The 19,834-nt window shown below is 29.6% G+C and overlaps 1 long non-coding RNA gene across 1 annotated transcript; it reads right to left on the reverse strand.

The window, feature by feature from the left end:
* Window positions 1–1,344: 1,344 nt before the first annotated feature.
* On the reverse strand, window positions 1,345–17,134 carry LOC127086970 (uncharacterized). The gene is made up of 2 exons (XR_007789739.1): window positions 17,006–17,134; window positions 1,345–1,574 (listed from the first exon to the last, which is right to left on the reverse strand). It is a non-coding gene; the product is annotated as an uncharacterized LOC127086970 (long non-coding RNA).
* Between the last annotated feature and the right edge of the window lie 2,700 nt (window positions 17,135–19,834).

Consider the following 19,834-nt stretch of genomic DNA (forward strand, 5'->3'; position numbering starts at 1 on the left):
AGAGTGATAGACAAAAAAATATAAAAAATATTTTAAATATTAAAAACATGCATTTAAACATCTTTTATTTTATTTTTAAATTCAAATTTTCATTTTAGACAGTGTTTTAAAAACAAAACCGAATCAGCCGGTTCAACCGGTTGGACCAGGAATCGGAGATAAATCTGGTTTGGTCAACCTTTCAAAATCGTTAATGGGTCAAAATCGGAGTAAAACAAAAAAAACGGATTGAACCTTCCAAAACCATTCGAACCAAATAATCGGAGCCGATTATCATAATTCGTACGGTTCAAAAAAAAATCATCAAATTGATAATTTTAAAAAAAAAATTATAAATAGGCTCTGTATACTTGTTTTCGAAACTATTTCACGTCACACTTTTTAATAGAGTTGAAAAAACTTTCAACCCAACCTTGAAGAATTTGAATAGGCTCTGTATACAAGAAGCTTAGTAAGGACAATATATATGTTCATTATGTACTAAATATGATAATTTTAAATATACAACGTGATGAATTGGTAAGAATGAAACTTTAATAGATCTAGTATAAAAACCTACCTCCTCCTATATCTACTAACTTCATCACCTTTCTGCAGTATTTACTACGGTAGAACTCCAAGACTTGGTCGTAAAGATCATCATACCCGACTTCCCCCTCCACCTTCAAACTCTCTTTGTTTCCTATATGTTCATGAAAAAGTAATAAAAAATGGATAATAAGTATATACATTATACAATATAAAAATTTAATGGTGAAAAACAAAATACACATACCTATTAAAATCACATTATTATATTGGTGGCCTTGTTTTGATGAGTGGCATCTAAATTGATTAAGAATATATGCCGAATCATTTTGTCTTTCATAAAACAAAGGGGATAAGCAAAAAGAGTGATAAACAAAAAAATATAAAAGAATATTTTAAATTATTAAAAAGATGCATTTAAACATCTTTTATTTTATTTTTAAATTCAAATTTTCATTTTAGACAGTGTTTTAAAAACCAGACCGAATCAGCCGGTTCAACCGGTTGGACCAGGAATCAGAGATAAATCTGGTATGGTCAACCTTTCAAAATCGTTAATGGGTCAAAATCTGAGTAAAACAAAAAAAAACGGATTGAACCTTCCAAAGCCATTTGAACCAAATAATCGGAGCCGATTATTATAAAATCGTACGGTTCAAAAAAAATCATCAAATTGATAATTTTAAAAAAAAAGTTATAAATAGGCTCTGTATACTTGTTTTCGAAACTATTTCACGTCACACTTTTTAATAGAGTTGAAAAAACTTTCAACCCAATCTTGAAGATTTGAATAGGCTCTGTATACAAGAAGCTTAGTAAGGACAATATATATGTTCATTATGTACTAAATATGATAATTTTAAATATACAACATGATGAATTGGTAAGAATGAAACTTTAATAGATCTAGTATAAAAACCTACCTCCTCCTATATCTACTAACTTCATCACCTTTCTGCAGTATTTACTACGGTAGAACTCCAAGACTTGGTCGTAAAGATCATCATACCCGACTTCCCGCTCCACCTTCAAACTCTCTTTGTTTCCTACATGTTCATGAAAAAGTAATAAAAAATGGATAATAAGTATATACATTATACAATATAAAATTTAATGGTGAAAAACAAAATACACATACCTATTAAAACACTTTATTATATTGGTGGCCTGGTTTTGATGGGTGGCATCTAAATTGATTAAGAATATATGCCGAATCATTTTGTCTTTCTTAAAACAAAGGGGATAAGCAAAGAGTGATAGACAAAAAATATAAAAGAATATTTTAAATTATTAAAAAGATGCATTTAAACATCTTTTATTTTATTTTTAAATTCAATTTTCATTTTAGACAGTGTTTTAAAAACCAGACCGAATCAGCCGGTTCAACCGGTTGGACCAGAAATCGGAGATAAATCTGGTTTGGTCAACCTTTCAAAATCGTTAATGGGTCAAAATCGGAGTAAACAAAAAAAAACGGATTGAACCTTCCAAAACCATTCGAACCAAATAACCGGAGCCGATTATTATAAAATCGTACGGTTCAAAAAAAATCATCAAATTGATAATTTTAAAAAAAAATTATAAATAGGCTCTGTATACTTGTTTTCGAAACTATTTCACGTCACACTTTTTAATAGAGTTGAAAAACTTTCAACCCAACCTTGAAGAATTTGAATAGGCTCTGTATACAAGAAGCTTAGTAAGGACAATATATATGTTCATTATGTACTAAATATGATAATTTTAAATATACAACGTGATGAATTGGTAAGAATGAAACTTTAATAGATCTAGTATAAAACCTACCTCCTCCTATATCAACTAACTTCATCACCTTTCTACAGTATTTACTACGGTAGAACTCCAAGACTTGGTCGTAAAGATCATCATACCCGACTTCCCCCTCCACCTTACACTCTCTTTGTTTCCTACATGTTCTTGAAAAAGTAATAAAAAATGGATAATAAGTATATACATTATAAAATATAAAAATTAATGGTGAAAAACAAAATACACATACCTATTAAAAACACTTTATTATATTGGTGGCCTTGTTTTGATGAGTGGCATCTAAATTGATTAAGAATATGCAGAATCATTTTGTCTTTCATAAAACATTTTATTTTTAAATTCAAATTTCATTTTAGACAGTGTTTACCTACCTCCTCCTATATCTACTAACTTCATCACCTTTCTGCAGTATTTACTACGGTAGAACTCCAAGACTTGGTCGTAAAGATCATCATACCCGACTTCCCCCTCCACCTTCAAACTCTCTTTGTTTCCTACATGTTCATTTTATTATATTGGTGGCCTTGTTTTGATGAGTGGCATCTAAATTGATTAAGAATATATGCCGAATCATTTTGTCTTTCATAAAACAAAGGGGATAAGCAAAAAACCGCCAAAGAGTGATTGCGTGGAGACCGGGATAGACCAACAAAACCATAGAGTGGAGTCCCCTTTGTTGGGAGTGATAGACAAAAAAATATAAAAAAATATTTTAAATTATTAAAAGATGCATTTAAACATCTTTTATTTTTTTTTAAATTCAAATTTTCATTTTAGACAGTGTTTTAAAAACCAGACCGAATCAGCCGGTTCAACCGGTTGGACCAGGAATCGGAGATAAATCTGGTTTGGTCAACCTTTCAAAATCGTTAATGGGTCAAAATCGGAGTAAAACAAAAAAAAACGGATTGAACCTTCCAAAACCATTCGAACCAAATAATCGGAGCCGATTATTATAAATCGTACGGTTCAAAAAAAAATCATCAAATTGATAATTTAAAAAAAAAATAAATAGGCTCTGTATACTTGTTTTCGAAACTATTTCACGTCACACTTTTTAATAGAGTTGAAAAAACTTTCAACCCAACCTTGAAGAATTTGAATAGGCTCTGTATACAAGAAGCTTAGTAAGGACAATATATATGTTCATTATGTACTAAATATGATAATTTTAATATACAACGTGATGAATTGGTAAGAATGAAACTTTAATAGATCTAGTATAAAAACCTACCTCCTCCTATATCTACTAACTTCATCACCTTTCTGCAGTATTTACTACGGTAGAACTCCAAGACTTGGTCGTAAAGATCATCATACCCGACTTCCCCCTCCACCTTCAAACTCTCTTTGTTTCCTACATGTTCATGAAAAGTAATAAAAAATGGATAATAAGTATATACATTATACAATATAAAAATTTAATGGTGAAAAACAAAATACACATACCTATTAAAAACACTTTATTATATTGGTGGCCTGGTTTTGATGAGTGGCATCTAAATTGATTAAGAATATATGCCGAATCATTTTGTCTTTCATAAAACAAAGGGGATAAGCAAAGAGTGATAGACAAAAAAATATAAAAAATATTTTAAATTATTAAAAAGATGCATTTAAACATCTTTTATTTTATTTTTAAATTCAAATTTTCATTTTAGACAGTGTTTTAAAAACCAGACCGAATCAGCCGGTTCAACCGGTTGGACCAGGAATCGGAGATAAATCTGGTTTGGTCAACCTTTCAAAATCGTTAATGGGTCAAAATCGGAGTAAAACAAAAAAAAACGGATTGAACCTTCCAAAACCATTCGAACCAAATAACCGGAGCCGATTATTATAAAATCGTACGGTTCAAAAAAATCATCAAATTGATAATTTTAAAAAAAATTATAAATAGGCTCTGTATACTTGTTTTCGAAACTATTTCACATCACACTTTTTAATAGAGTTGAAAAAACTTTCAACCCAACCTTGAAGAATTTGAATAGGCTCTGTATACAAGAAGCTTAGTAAGGACAATATATATGTTCATTATGTACTAAATATGATACTTTTAAATATACAACGTGATGAATTGGTAAGAATGAAACTTTAATAGATCTAGTATAAAAACCTACCTCCTCCTATATCTACTAACTTCATCACCTTTCTGCAGTATTTACTACGGTAGAACTCCAAGACTTGGTCGTAAAGATCATCATACCCGACTTCCCCCTCCACCTTCAACTCTCTTTGTTTCCTACATGTTCATGAAAAAGTAATAAAAAATGGATAATAAGTATATACATTATACAATATAAAATTTAATGGTGAAAAACAAAATACACATACCTATTAAAAACACTTTATTATATTGGTGGCCTGTTTTGATGGTGGCATCTAAATTGATTAAGAATATATGCCGAATCATTTTGTCTTTCTAAAACAAAGGGGATAAGCAAAGAGTGATAGACAAAAAAATAAAAAAATATTTTAAATTATTAAAAGATGCATTTAAACATCTTTTATTTTATTTTTAAATTCAATTTTCATTTTAGACAGTGTTTTAAAACCACCGAATCAGCCGGTTCAACCGGTTGGACCAGGATCGGAGATAAATCTGGTTTGGTCAACCTTTCAAAATCGTTAATGGGTCAAAATCGGAGTAAAACAAAAAAAAAACGGATTGAACCTTCCAAAACCATTCGAACCAAATAACCGGAGCCGATTATTATAAATCGTACGGTTCAAAAAAAATCATCAAATTGATAATTTTAAAAAAAAATTAAATAGGCTCTGTATACTTGTTTTCGAAACTATTTCACGTCACACTTTTTAATAGAGTTGAAAAACTTTCAACCCAACCTTGAAGAATTTGAATAGGCTCTGTATACAAGAAGCTTAGTAAGGACAATATATATGTTCATTATGTACTAAATATGATAATTTTAAATATACAACGTGATGAATTGGTAAGAATGAAACTTTAATAGATCTAGTATAAAAACCTACCTCCTCCTATATCACTAACTTCATCACCTTTCTACAGTATTTACTACGGTAGAACTCCAAGACTTGGTCGTAAAGATCATCATACCCGACTTCCCCCTCCACCTTACAACTCTCTTTGTTTCCTACATGTTCTTGAAAAAGTAATAAAAAATGGATAATAAGTATATACATTATAAAATATAAAAATTTAATGGTGAAAAACAAAATACACATACCTATTAAAAACACTTTATTATATTGGTGGCCTTGTTTTGATGAGTGGCATCTAAATTGATTAAGAATATATGCCGAATCATTTTGTCTTTCTTAAAACAAAGGGGATAAGCAAAGAGTGATAAAACAAAATAAAAAAAATATTTTAAATTATTAAAAAGATGCATTTAAACATCTTTTATTTTATTTTAAATTCAAATTTTCATTTTAGACAGTGTTTTAAAAACCAGACCGAATCAGCCGGTTCAACCGGTTGGACCAGGAATCGGAGATAAATCTGGTTTGGTCAACCTTTCAAAATCGTTAATGGGTCAAAATCGGAGTAAAACAAAAAAAAACGGATTGAACCTTCCAAAACCATTCGAACCAAATACCGGAGCCGATTATTATAAAATCGTACGGTTCAAAAAAATCATCAAATTGATAATTTTAAAAAAAATTATAAATAGGCTCTGTATACTTGTTTTCGAAACTATTTCACGTCACACTTTTTAATAGAGTTGAAAAAACTTTCAACCCAACTTGAAGAATTTGAATAGGCTCTGTATACAAGAAGCTTAGTAAGGACAATATATATGTTCATTATGTACTAAATATGATAATTTTAAATATACAACGTGATGAATTGGTAAGAATGAAACTTTAATAGATCTAGTATAAAAACCTACCTCCTCCTATATCTACTAACTTCATCACCTTTCTGCAGTATTTACTACGGTAGAAACTCCAAGACTTGGTCGTAAAGATCATCATACCCGACTTCCCCCTCCACCTTCAAACTCTCTTTGTTTCCTACATGTTCATGAAAAAGTAATAAAATGGATAATAAGTATATACATTATACAATATAAAAATTTAATGGTGAAAAACAAAATACACATACCTATTAAAACACTTTATTATATTGGTGGCCTTGTTTTGATGAGTGGCATCTAAATTGATTAAGAATATATGCCGAATCATTTTGTCTTTCTAAAACAAAGGGGATAAGCAAAGAGTGATAGACAAAAAATATAAAAGAATATTTTAAATTATTAAAAGATGCATTTAAACATCTTTTATTTTATTTTTAAATTCAAATTTCATTTTAGACAGTGTTTTAAAAACCAGACCGAATCAGCCGGTTCAACCGGTTGGACCAGAATCGGAGATAAATCTGGTTTGGTCAACCTTTCAAAATCGTTAATGGGTCAAAATCGGAGTAAAACAAAAAAAAACGGATTGAACCTTCCAAAACCATTCGAACCAAATAACCGGAGCCGATTATTATAAATCGTACGGTTCAAAAAAAAATCATCAAATTGATAATTTTAAAAAAAAATTATAAATAGGCTCTGTATACTTGTTTTCGAAACTATTTCACGTCACACTTTTTAATAGAGTTGAAAAAACTTTCAACCCAACCTTGAAGAATTTGAATAGGCTCTGTATACAAGAAGCTTAGTAAGGACAATATATATGTTCATTATGTACTAAATATGATAATTTTAAATATACAACGTGATGAATTGGTAAGAATGAAACTTTAATAGATCTAGTATAAAACCTACCTCCTCCTATATCACTAACTTCATCACCTTTCTGCAGTATTTACTACGGTAGAACTCCAAGACTTGGTCGTAAAGATCATCATACCCGACTTCCCCCTCCACCTTCAACTCTCTTTGTTTCCTACATGTTCATGAAAAAGTAATAAAAAATGGATAATAAGTATATACATTATAAATATAAAAATTTAATGGTGAAAAACAAAATACACATACCTATTAAAAACACTTTATTATATTGGTGGCCTTGTTTTGATGAGTGGCATCTAAATTGATTAAGAATATATGCCGAATCATTTTGTCTTTCATAAAACAAAGGGGATAAGCAAGAGTGATAGACAAAAAAATATAAAAGAATATTTAAAGTATTAAAAGATGCATTTAAACATCTTTTATTTTATTTTTAAATTCAAATTTCATTTTAGACAGTGTTTTAAAAACCAGACCGAATCAGCCGGTTCAACCGGTTGGACCAGGAATCGGAGATAAATCTGGTTTGGTCAACCTTTCAAAATCGTTAATGGGTCAAAATCGGAGTAAACAAAAAAAAAACGGATTGAACCTTCCAAAACCATTCGAACCAAATAACCGGAGCCGATTATTATAAAATCGTACGGTTCAAAAAAAAATCATCAAATTGATAATTTTAAAAAAAATTATAATAGGCTCTGTATACTTGTTTTCGAAACTATTTCACGTCACACTTTTTAATAGAGTTGAAAAACTTTCAACCCAACCTTGAAGAATTTGAATAGGCTCTGTATACAAGAAGCTTAGTAAGGACAATATATATGTTCATTATGTACTAAATATGATAATTTTAAATATACAACGTGATGAATTGGTAAGAATGAAACTTTAATAGATCTAGTATAAAAACCTACCTCCTCCTATATCACTAACTTCATCACCTTTCTACAGTATTTACTACGGTAGAACTCCAAGACTTGGTCGTAAAGATCATCACCCGACTTCCCCCTCCACCTTCAACTCTCTTTGTTTCCTACATGTTCTTGAAAAAGTAATAAAAAATGGATAATAAGTATATACATTATACAAATATAAATTTAATGGTGAAAAACAAAATACACATACCTATTAAAAACACTTTATTATATTGGTGGCCTTGTTTTGATGAGTGGCATCTAAATTGATTAAGAATATATGCCGAATCATTTTGTCTTTCATAAAACAAAGGGGATAAGCAAAGAGTGATAGACAAAAAAATATAAAGAATATTTTAAATTATTAAAAGGATGCATTTAAACATCTTTTATTTTATTTTTAAATTCAAAATTTCATTTTAGACAGTGTTTTAAAAACCATACCGAATCAGCCGGTTCAACCGGTTGGACCAGGAATCGGAGATAAATCTGGTTTGGTCAACCTTTCAAAATCGTTAATGGGTCAAAAACGGAGTAAAACAAAAAAAAAACGGATTGAACCTTCCAAAACAATTCGAACCAAATAATCGGAGCCGATTATTATAAAATCGTACGGTTCAAAAAAAAATCATCAAATTGATAATTTAAAAAAAAATATATAAATAGGCTCTGTAGACTTGTTTTCGAAACTATTTCACGTCACACTTTTTAATAGAGTTGAAAAAACTTTCAACCCAACCTTGAAGAATTTGAATAGGCTCTGTATACAAGAAGCTTAGTAAGGACAATATATATGTTCATTATGTACTAAATATGACAATTTTAAATATACAACGTGATGAATTGGTAAGAATGAAACTTTAATAGATCTAGTATAAAAACCTACCTCCTCCTATATCTACTAACTTCATCACCTTTCTGCAGTATTTACTACGGTAGAACTCCAAGACTTGGTCGTAAAAATCATCATACCCGACTTCCCCCTCCACCTTCAAACTCTCTTTGTTTCCTACATGTTCATGAAAAAGTAATAAAAAATGGATAATAAGTATATACATTATACAATATAAATTTAATGGTGAAAAACAAAATACACATACCTATTAAAAACACTTTATTATATTGGTGGCCTTGTTTTGATGAGTGGCATCTAAATTGATTAAGAATATATGCCGAATCATTTTGTCTTTCTTAAAACAAAGGGGATAAGCAAAGAGTGATAGACAAAAAATATAAAAAATATTTTAAATTATTAAAAAGATGCATTTAAACATCTTTTATTTTATTTTTAAATTCAAATTTTCATTTTAGACAGTGTTTTAAAACCAGACCGAATCAGCCGGTTCAACCGGTTGGACCAGGAATCGGAGATAAATCTGGTTTGGTCAACCTTTCAAAATCGTTAATGGGTCAAAATCGGAGTAAAACAAAAAAAAACGGATTGAACCTTCCAAAACCATTCGAACCAAATAACCGGAGCCGATTATTATAAAATCGTACGGTTCAAAAAAAATCATCAAATTGATAATTTTAAAAAAAATTATAATAGGCTCTGTATACTTGTTTTCGAAACTATTTCACGTCACACTTTTTAATAGAGTTGAAAAAACTTTCAACCCAACCTTGAAGAATTTGAATAGGCTCTGTATACAAGAAGCTTAGTAAGGACAATATATATGTTCATTATGTACTAAATATGATAATTTTAAATATACAACGTGATGAATTGGTAAGAATGAAACTTTAATAGATCTAGTATAAAAACCTACCTCCTCCTATATCTACTAACTTCATCACCTTTCTGCAGTATTTACTACGGTAGAACTCCAAGACTTGGTCGTAAAGATCATCATACCCGACTTCCCCCTCCACCTTCACACTCTCTTTGTTTCCTACATGTTCATGAAAAAGTAATAAAAAATGGATAATAAGTATATACATTATACAATATAAAAATTTAATGGTGAAAAACAAAATACACATACCTATTAAAAACACTTTATTATATTGGTGGCCTTGTTTTGATGGTGGCATCTAAATTGATTAAGAATATATGCCGAATCATTTTGTCTTTCTTAAAACAAGGGGATAAGCAAAGAGTGATAGACAAAAAATATAAAAAATATTTTAAATTATTAAAAGATGCATTTAAACATCTTTTATTTTATTTTTAAATTCAAATTTTCATTTTAGACAGTGTTTTAAAAACCAGACCGAATCAGCCGTTCAACCGGTTGGACCAGGAATCGGAGATAAATCTGGTTTGGTCAACCTTTCAAAATCGTTAATGGGTCAAAATCGGAGTAAAACAAAAAAAAAAACGGATTGAACCTTCCAAAACCATTCGAACCAAATAACCGGAGCCGATTATTATAAAATCGTACGGTTCAAAAAAAATCATCAAATTGATAATTTTAAAAAAAAATTATAAATAGGCTCTGTATACTTGTTTTCGAAACTATTTCACGTCACACTTTTTAATAGAGTTGAAAAAACTTTCAACCCAACCTTGAAGAATTTGAATAGGCTCTGTATACAAGAAGCTTAGTAAGGACAATATATATGTTCATTATGTACTAAATATGATAATTTTAAATATACAACGTGATGAATTGGTAAGAATGAAACTTTAATAGATCTAGTATAAAAACCTACCTCCTCCTATATCTACTAACTTCATCACCTTTCTGCAGTATTTACTACGGTAGAACTCCAAGACTTGGTCGTAAAGATCATCATACCCGACTTCCCCCTCCACCTTCAACTCTCTTTGTTTCCTACATGTTCTTGAAAAAGTAATAAAAATGGATAATAAGTATATACATTATAAAATATAAAATTTAATGGTGAAAAACAAAATACACATACCTATTAAAAACACTTTATTATATTGGTGGCCTTGTTTTGATGAGTGGCATCTAAATTGATTAAGAATATATGCCGAATCATTTTGTCTTTCATAAAACAAAGGGGATAAGCAAAGAGTGATAGACAAAAAAATAAAAAATATTTTAAATTATTAAAAAGATGCATTTAAACATCTTTTATTTTATTTTTAAATTCAAATTTTCATTTTAGACAGTGTTTTAAAAACCAGACCGAATCAGCCGGTTCAACCGGTTGGACCAGGAATCGGAGATAAATCTGGTTTGGTCAACCTTTCAAAATCGTTAATGGGTCAAAATCGGAGTAAAACAAAAAAAAACGGATTGAACCTTCCAAAACCATTCGAACCAAATAACCGGAGCCGATTATTATAAAATCGTACGGTTCAAAAAAAATCATCAAATTGATAATTTTAAAAAAAAAATTATAAATAGGCTCTGTATACTTGTTTTCGAAACTATTTCACGTCACACTTTTAATAGAGTTGAAAAAACTTTCAACCCAACCTTGAAGAATTTGAATAGGCTCTGTATACAAGCTTAGTAAGGACAATATATATGTTCATTATGTACTAAATATGATATTTTAAATATACAACGTGATGAATTGGTAAGAATGAAACTTTAATAGATCTAGTATAAAAACCTACCTCCTCCTATATCACTAACTTCATCACCTTTCTGCAGTATTTACTACGGTAGAACTCCAAGACTTGGTCGTAAAGATCATCATACCCGACTTCCCCCTCCACCTTCAAACTCTCTTTGTTTCCTACATGTTTTGAAAAAGTAATAAAAAATGGATAATAAGTATATACATTATAAAATATAAAAATTTAATGGTGAAAAACAAAATACACATACCTATTAAAAACACTTTATTATATTGGTGGCCTTGTTTTGATGAGTGGCATCTAAATTGATTAAGAATATATGCCGAATCATTTTGTCTTTCATAAACAAAGGGGATAAGCAAAGAGTGATAGACAAAAAATATAAAAGAATATTTTAAATTATTAAAAGATGCATTTAAACATCTTTTATTTTATTTTTAAATTCAAAATTTCATTTTAGACAGTGTTTTAAAACCAGACCGAATCAGCCGGTTCAACCGTTGGACCAGAATCGGAGATAAATCTGGTTTGGTCAACCTTTCAAAATCGTTAATGGGTCAAAATCGGAGTAAAACAAAAAAAAAACGGATTGAACCTTCCAAAACATTCGAACCAAATAATCGGAGCCGATTATTATAAAATCGTACGGTTCAAAAAAAAATCATCAAATTGATAATTTAAAAAAAAATATAAATAGGCTCTGTATACTTGTTTTCGAAACTATTTCACGTCACACTTTTTAATAGAGTTGAAAAAACTTTCAACCCAACCTTGAAGAATTTGAATAGGCTCTGTATACAAGAAGCTTAGTAAGGACAATATATATGTTCATTATGTACTAAATATGATAATTTTAAATATACAACGTGATGAATTGGTAAGAATGAAACTTTAATAGATCTAGTATAAAAACCTACCTCCTCCTATATCTACTAACTTCATCACCTTTCTGCAGTATTTACTACGGTAGAACTCCAAGACTTGGTCGTAAAGATCATCATACCCGACTTCCCCCTCCACCTTCAACTCTCTTTGTTTCCTACATGTTCATGAAAAAGTAATAAAAATGGATAAGTATATACATTATACAATATAAAAATTTAATGGTGAAAAACAAAATACACATACCTATTAAAAACACTTTATTATATTGGTGGCCTTGTTTTGATGAGTGGCATCTAAATTGATTAAGAATATATGCCGAATCATTTTGTCTTTCATAAAACAAAGGGGATAAGCAAAGAGTGATAGACAAAAAAATATAAAAAATATTTTAAATTATTAAAAAGATGCATTTAAACATCTTTTATTTTATTTTTAAATTCAAATTTTCATTTTAGACAGTGTTTTAAAAACCAGACCGAATCAGCCGGTTCAACCGGTTGGACCAGGAATCGGAGATAAATCTGGTTTGGTCAACCTTTCAAAATCGTTAATGGGTCAAAATCGGAGTAAAACAAAAAAAAACGGATTGAACCTTCCAAAACCATTCGAACCAAATAACCGGAGCCGATTATTATAAAATCGTACGGTTCAAAAAAAAATCATCAAATTGATAATTTAAAAAAAAAATTATAAATAGGCTCTGTATACTTGTTTTCGAAACTATTTCACGTCACACTTTTTAATAGAGTTGAAAAAACTTTCAACCCAACCTTGAAGAATTTGAATAGGCTCTGTATACAAGAAGCTTAGTAAGGACAATATATATGTTCATTATGTACTAAATATGATAATTTTAAATATACAACGTGATGAATTGGTAAGAATGAAACTTTAATAGATCTAGTATAAAAACCTACCTCCTCCTATATCAACTAACTTCATCACCTTTCTGCAGTATTTACTACGGTAGAACTCCAAGACTTGGTCGTAAAGATCATCATACCCGACTTCCCCCTCCACCTTACAACTCTCTTTGTTTCCTACATGTTCTTGAAAAAGTAATAAAAAATGGATAATAAGTATATACATTATAAAATATAAAATTTAATGGTGAAAACAAAATACACATACCTATTAAAAACACTTTATTATATTGGTGGCCTTGTTTTGATGAGTGGCATCTAAATTGATTAAGAATATATGCCGAATCATTTTGTCTTTCATAAAACAAAGGGGATAAGCAAAGAGTGATAGACAAAAAATATAAAAAATATTTAAATTATTAAAAGGATGCATTTAAACATCTTTTATTTTTTTTAAATTCAAATTTCATTTTAGACAGTGTTTTAAAAACATACCGAATCAGCCGGTTCAACCGGTTGGACCAGGAATCGGAGATAAATCTGGTTTGGTCAACCTTTCAAAATCGTTAATGGGTCAAAATCGGAGTAAAACAAAAAAAAAAACGGATTGAACCTTCCAAAACAATTCGAACCAAATAATCGGAGCCGATTATTATAAAATCGTACGGTTCAAAAAAAATCATCAAATTGATAATTTAAAAAAAATATATAAATAGGCTCTGTAGACTTGTTTTCGAAACTATTTCACGTCACACTTTTTAATAGAGTTGAAAAAACTTTCAACCCAACCTTGAAGAATTTGAATAGGCTCTGTATACAAGAAGCTTAGTAAGGACAATATATATGTTCATTATGTACTAAATATGATAATTTTAAATATACAACGTGATGAATTGGTAAGAATGAAACTTTAATAGATCTAGTATAAAAACCTACCTCCTCCTATATCTACTAACTTCATCACCTTTCTGCAGTATTTACTACGGTAGAACTCCAAGACTTGGTCGTAAATCATCATACCCGACTTCCCCCCCTCCACCTTCAACTCTCTTTGTTTCCTACATGTTCTTGAAAAAGTAATAAAAAATGGATAATAAGTATATACATTATACAATATAAAATTTAATGGTGAAAAACAAAATACACATACCTATTAAAAACACTTTATTATATTGGTGGCCTTGTTTTGATGGGTGGCATCTAAATTGATTAAGAATATATGCCGAATCATTTTGTCTTTCTTAAAACAAAGGGGATAAGCAAAGAGTGATAGACAAAAAAATATAAAAAATATTTTAAATTATTAAAAAGATGCATTTAAACATCTTTTATTTTATTTTTAAATTCAAATTTTCATTTTAGACAGTGTTTTAAAAACCAGACCGAATCAGCCGGTTCAACCGGTTGGACCAGGAATCGGAGATAAATCTGGTTTGGTCAACCTTTCAAAATCGTTAATGGGTCAAAATCGGAGTAAAACAAAAAAAACGGATTGAACCTTCCAAAACCATTCGAACCAAATAACCGGAGCCGATTATTATAAAATCGTACGGTTCAAAAAAAAATCATCAAATTGATAATTTAAAAAAAAAAAATAAATAGGCTCTGTATACTTGTTTTCGAAACTATTTCACGTCACACTTTTTAATAGAGTTGAAAAAACTTTCAACCCAACCTTGAAGAATTTGAATAGGCTCTGTATACAAGAAGCTTAGTAAGGACAATATATATGTTCATTATGTACTAAATATGATAATTTTAAATATACAACGTGATGAATTGGTAAGAATGAAACTTTAATAGATCTAGTATAAAAACCTACCTCCTCCTATATCACTAACTTCATCACCTTTCTACAGTATTTACTACGGTAGAACTCCAAGACTTGGTCGTAAAGATCATCATACCCGACTTCCCCCCCCACCTTCAACTCTCTTTGTTTCCTACATGTTCTTGAAAAAGTAATAAAAAATGGATAATATATATACATTATACAATATAAAAATTAATGGTGAAAAACAAAATACACATACCTATTAAAAACACTTTATTATATTGGTGGCCTTGTTTTGATGAGTGGCATCTAAATTGATTAAGAATATGCCGAATCATTTTGTCTTTCTTAAACAAAGGGGATAAGCAAAGAGTGATAGACAAAAAAAATAAAAAAATATTTTAAATTATTAAAAGTTGCATTTAAACATCTTTTATTTTATTTTTAAATTCAAATTTTCATTTTAGACAGTGTTTTAAAAAACCAGACCGAATCAGCCGGTTCAACCGGTTGGACCAGGAATCGGAGATAAATCTGGTTTGGTCAACCTTTCAAAATCGTTAATGGGTCAAAATCGGAGTAAAACAAAAAAAAACGGATTGAACCTTCCAAAACCATTCGAACCAAATAACCGGAGCCGATTATTATAAAATCGTACGGTTCAAAAAAAATCATCAAATTGATAATTTTAAAAAAAATTATAAATAGGCTCTGTATACTTGTTTTCGAAACTATTTCACATCACACTTTTTAATAGAGTTGAAAAAACTTTCAACCCAACCTTGAAGAATTTGAATAGGCTCTGTATACAAGAAGCTTAGTAAGGACAATATATATGTTCATTATGTACTAAATATGATAATTTAAATATACAACGTGATGAATTGGTAAGAATGAAACTTTAATAGATCTAGTATAAAAACCTACCTCCTCCTATATCAACTAACTTCATCACCTTTCTGCAGTATTTACTACGGTAGAACTCCAAGACTTGGTCGTAAAGATCATCATACCCGACTTCCCCCTCCACCTTCAAACTCTCTTTGTTTCCTACATGTTCATGAAAAAGTAATAAAAAATGGATAATAAGTATATACATTATAAAATATAAAAATTTAATGGTGAAAAACAAAATACACATACCTATTAAAAACACTTTATTATATTGGTGGCCTTGTTTTGATGAGTGGCATCTAAATTGATTAAGAATATATGCCGAATCATTTTGTCTTTCATAAAACAAAGGGGATAAGCAAAGAGTGATAGACAAAAAATATAAAAGAATATTTTAAAGTATTAAAAGATGCATTTAACATCTTTTATTTTATTTTTAAATTCAAATTTTCATTTTAGACAGTGTTTTAAAAACCAGACCGAATCAGCCGGTTCAACCGTTGGACCAGGAATCGGAGATAAATCTGGTTTGGTCAACCTTTCAAAATCGTTAATGGGTCAAAATCGGAGTAAAACAAAAAAAAAACGGATTGAACCTTCCAAAACATTCGAACCAAATAATCGGAGCCGATTATTATAAAATCGTACGGTTCAAAAAAATCATCAAATTGATAATTTTAAAAAAAAAAATATATAATAGGCTCTGTATACTTGTTTTCGAAACTATTTCACGTCACACTTTTTAATAGAGTTGAAAAAACTTTCAACCCACCTTGAAGAATTTGAATAGGCTCTGTATACAAGAAGCTTAGTAAGGACAATATATATGTTCATTATGTACTAAATATGATAATTTTAAATATACAACGTGATGAATTGGTAAGAATGAAACTTTAATAGATCTAGTATAAAAACCTACCTCCTCCTATATCTACTAACTTCATCACCTTTCTGCAGTATTTACTACGGTAGAACTCCAAGACTTGGTCGTAAAATCATCATACCCGACTTCCCCCTCCACCTTCAAACTCTCTTTGTTTCCTACATGTTCATGAAAAAGTAATAAAAATGGATAATAAGTATATACATTATACAATATAAAAATTTAATGGTGAAAAACAAAATACACATACCTATTAAAAACACTTTATTATATTGGTGGCCTGGTTTTGATGGGTGGCATCTAAATTGATTAAGAATATATGCCGAATCATTTTGTCTTTCTTAAAACAAAGGGGATAAGCAAAGAGTGATAGACAAAAAATATAAAAAAATATTTAAATTATTAAAAGATGCATTTAAACATCTTTTATTTTATTTTTAAATTCAAATTTTCATTTTAGACAGTGTTTTAAAAACCAGACCGAATCAGCCGGTTCAACCGGTTGGACCAGGAATCGGAGATAAATCTGGTTTGGTCAACCTTTCAAAATCGTTAATGGGTCAAAATCGGAGTAAAACAAAAAAAACGGATTGAACCTTCCAAAACCATTCGAACCAAATAACCGGAGCCGATTATTATAAAATCGTACGGTTCAAAAAAAATCATCAAATTGATAATTTAAAAAAAAATTATAAATAGGCTCTGTATACTTGTTTTCGAAACTATTTCACGTCACACTTTTTAATAGAGTTGAAAAAACTTTCAACCCAACCTTGAAGAATTTGAATAGGCTCTGTATACAAGAAGCTTAGTAAGGACAATATATATGTTCATTATGTACTAAATATGATAATTTTAAATATACAACGTGATGAATTGGTAAGAATGAAACTTTAATAGATCTAGTATAAAAACCTACCTCCTCCTATATCAACTAACTTCATCACCTTTCTACAGTATTTACTACGGTAGAACTCCAAGACTTGGTCGTAAAGATCATCATACCCGACTTCCCCCTCCACCTTACAACTCTCTTTGTTTCCTACATGTTCTTGAAAAAGTAATAAAAAATGGATAATAAGTATATACATTATAAAATATAAAAATTTAATGGTGAAAAACAAAATACACATACCTATTAAAAACACTTTATTATATTGGTGGCCTTGTTTTGATGAGTGGCATCTAAATTGATTAAGAATATATGCCGAATCATTTTGTCTTTCTTAAAACAAAGGGGATAAGCAAAGAGTGATAGACAAAAAAATATAAAAAAATATTTTAAATTATTAAAAAGTTGCATTTAAACATCTTTTATTTTATTTTTAAATTCAAATTTTCATTTTAGACAGTGTTTTAAAAACCAGACCGAATCAGCCGGTTCAACCGGTTGGACCAGGAATCGGAGATAAATCTGGTTTGGTCAACCTTTCAAAATCGTTAATGGGTCAAAATCGGAGTAAAACAAAAAAAACGGATTGAACCTTCCAAAACCATTCGAACCAAATAACCGGAGCCGATTATTATAAAATCGTACGGTTCAAAAAAAATCATCAAATTGATAATTTTAAAAAAAAATTATAAATAGGCTCTGTATACTTGTTTTCGAAACTATTTCACGTCACACTTTTTAATAGAGTTGAAAAAACTTTCAACCCAACCTTGAAGAATTTGAATAGGCTCTGTATACAAGAAGCTTAGTAAGGACAATATATATGTTCATTATGTACTAAATATGATAATTTTAAATATACAACGTGATGAATTGGTAAGAATGAAACTTTAATAGATCTAGTATAAAAACCTACCTCCTCCTATATCAACTAACTTCATCACCTTTCTACAGTATTTACTACGGTAGAACTCCAAGACTTGGTCGTAAAGATCATCATACCCGACTTCCCCCTCCACCTTACAACTCTCTTTGTTTCCTACATGTTCTTGAAAAAGTAATAAAAAATGGATAATAAGTATATACATTATAAAATATAAAATTTAATGGTGAAAAACAAAATACACATACCTATTAAAAACACTTTATTATATTGGTGGCCTTGTTTTGATGAGTGGCATCTAAATTGATTAAGAATATATGCAGAATCATTTTGTCTTTCATAAAACAAAGGGGATAAGCAAAGAGTGATAGACAAAAAAATATAAAAGAATATTTTAAAGTATTAAAAGGATGCATTTAAACATCTTTTATTTTATTTTTAAATTCAAAATTTCATTTTAGACAGTGTTTTAAAAACTATACCGAATCAGCCGGTTCAACCGGTTGGACCAGGAATCGGAGATAAATCTGGTTTGGTCAACCTTTCAAAATCGTTAATGGGTCAAAAACGGAGTAAAACAAAAAAAAAACGGATTGAACCTTCCAAAACAATTCGAACCAAATAATCGGAGCCGATTATTATAAAATCGTACGGTTCAAAAAAAAATCATCAAATTGATAATTTAAAAAAAAATATATAAATAGGCTCTGTAGACTTGTTTTCGAAACTATTTCACGTCACACTTTTTAATAGAGTTGAAAAAACTTTCAACCCAACCTTGAAGAATTTGAATAGGCTCTGTATACAAGAAGCTTAGTAAGGACAATATATATGTTCATTATGTACTAAATATGACAATTTTAAATATACAACGTGATGAATTGGTAAGAATGAAACTTTAATAGATCTAGTATAAAAACCTACCTCCTCCTATATCTACTAACTTCATCACCTTTCTGCAGTATTTACTACGGTAGAACTCCAAGACTTGGTCGTAAAAATCATCATACCCGACTTCCCCCTCCACCTTCAAACTCTCTTTGTTTCCTACATGTTCATGAAAAAGTAATAAAAAATGGATAATAAGTATATACATTATAAAATATAAAAATTTAATGGTGAAAAACAAAATACACATACCTATTAAAAACACTTTATTATATTGGTGGCCTTGTTTTGATGAGTGGCATCTAAATTGATTAAGAATATATGCCGAATCATTTTGTCTTTCTAAACAAAGGGGATAAGCAAAGAGTGATAGACAAAAAATATAAAAAAATATTTTAAATTATTAAAAAGTTGCA

The sequence above is a fragment of the Lathyrus oleraceus genome, chromosome 5 (assembly GCF_024323335.1).
Source record: "Lathyrus oleraceus cultivar Zhongwan6 chromosome 5, CAAS_Psat_ZW6_1.0, whole genome shotgun sequence".
In the NCBI taxonomy this organism is placed as follows: Eukaryota; Viridiplantae; Streptophyta; class Magnoliopsida; order Fabales; family Fabaceae; genus Lathyrus; species Lathyrus oleraceus.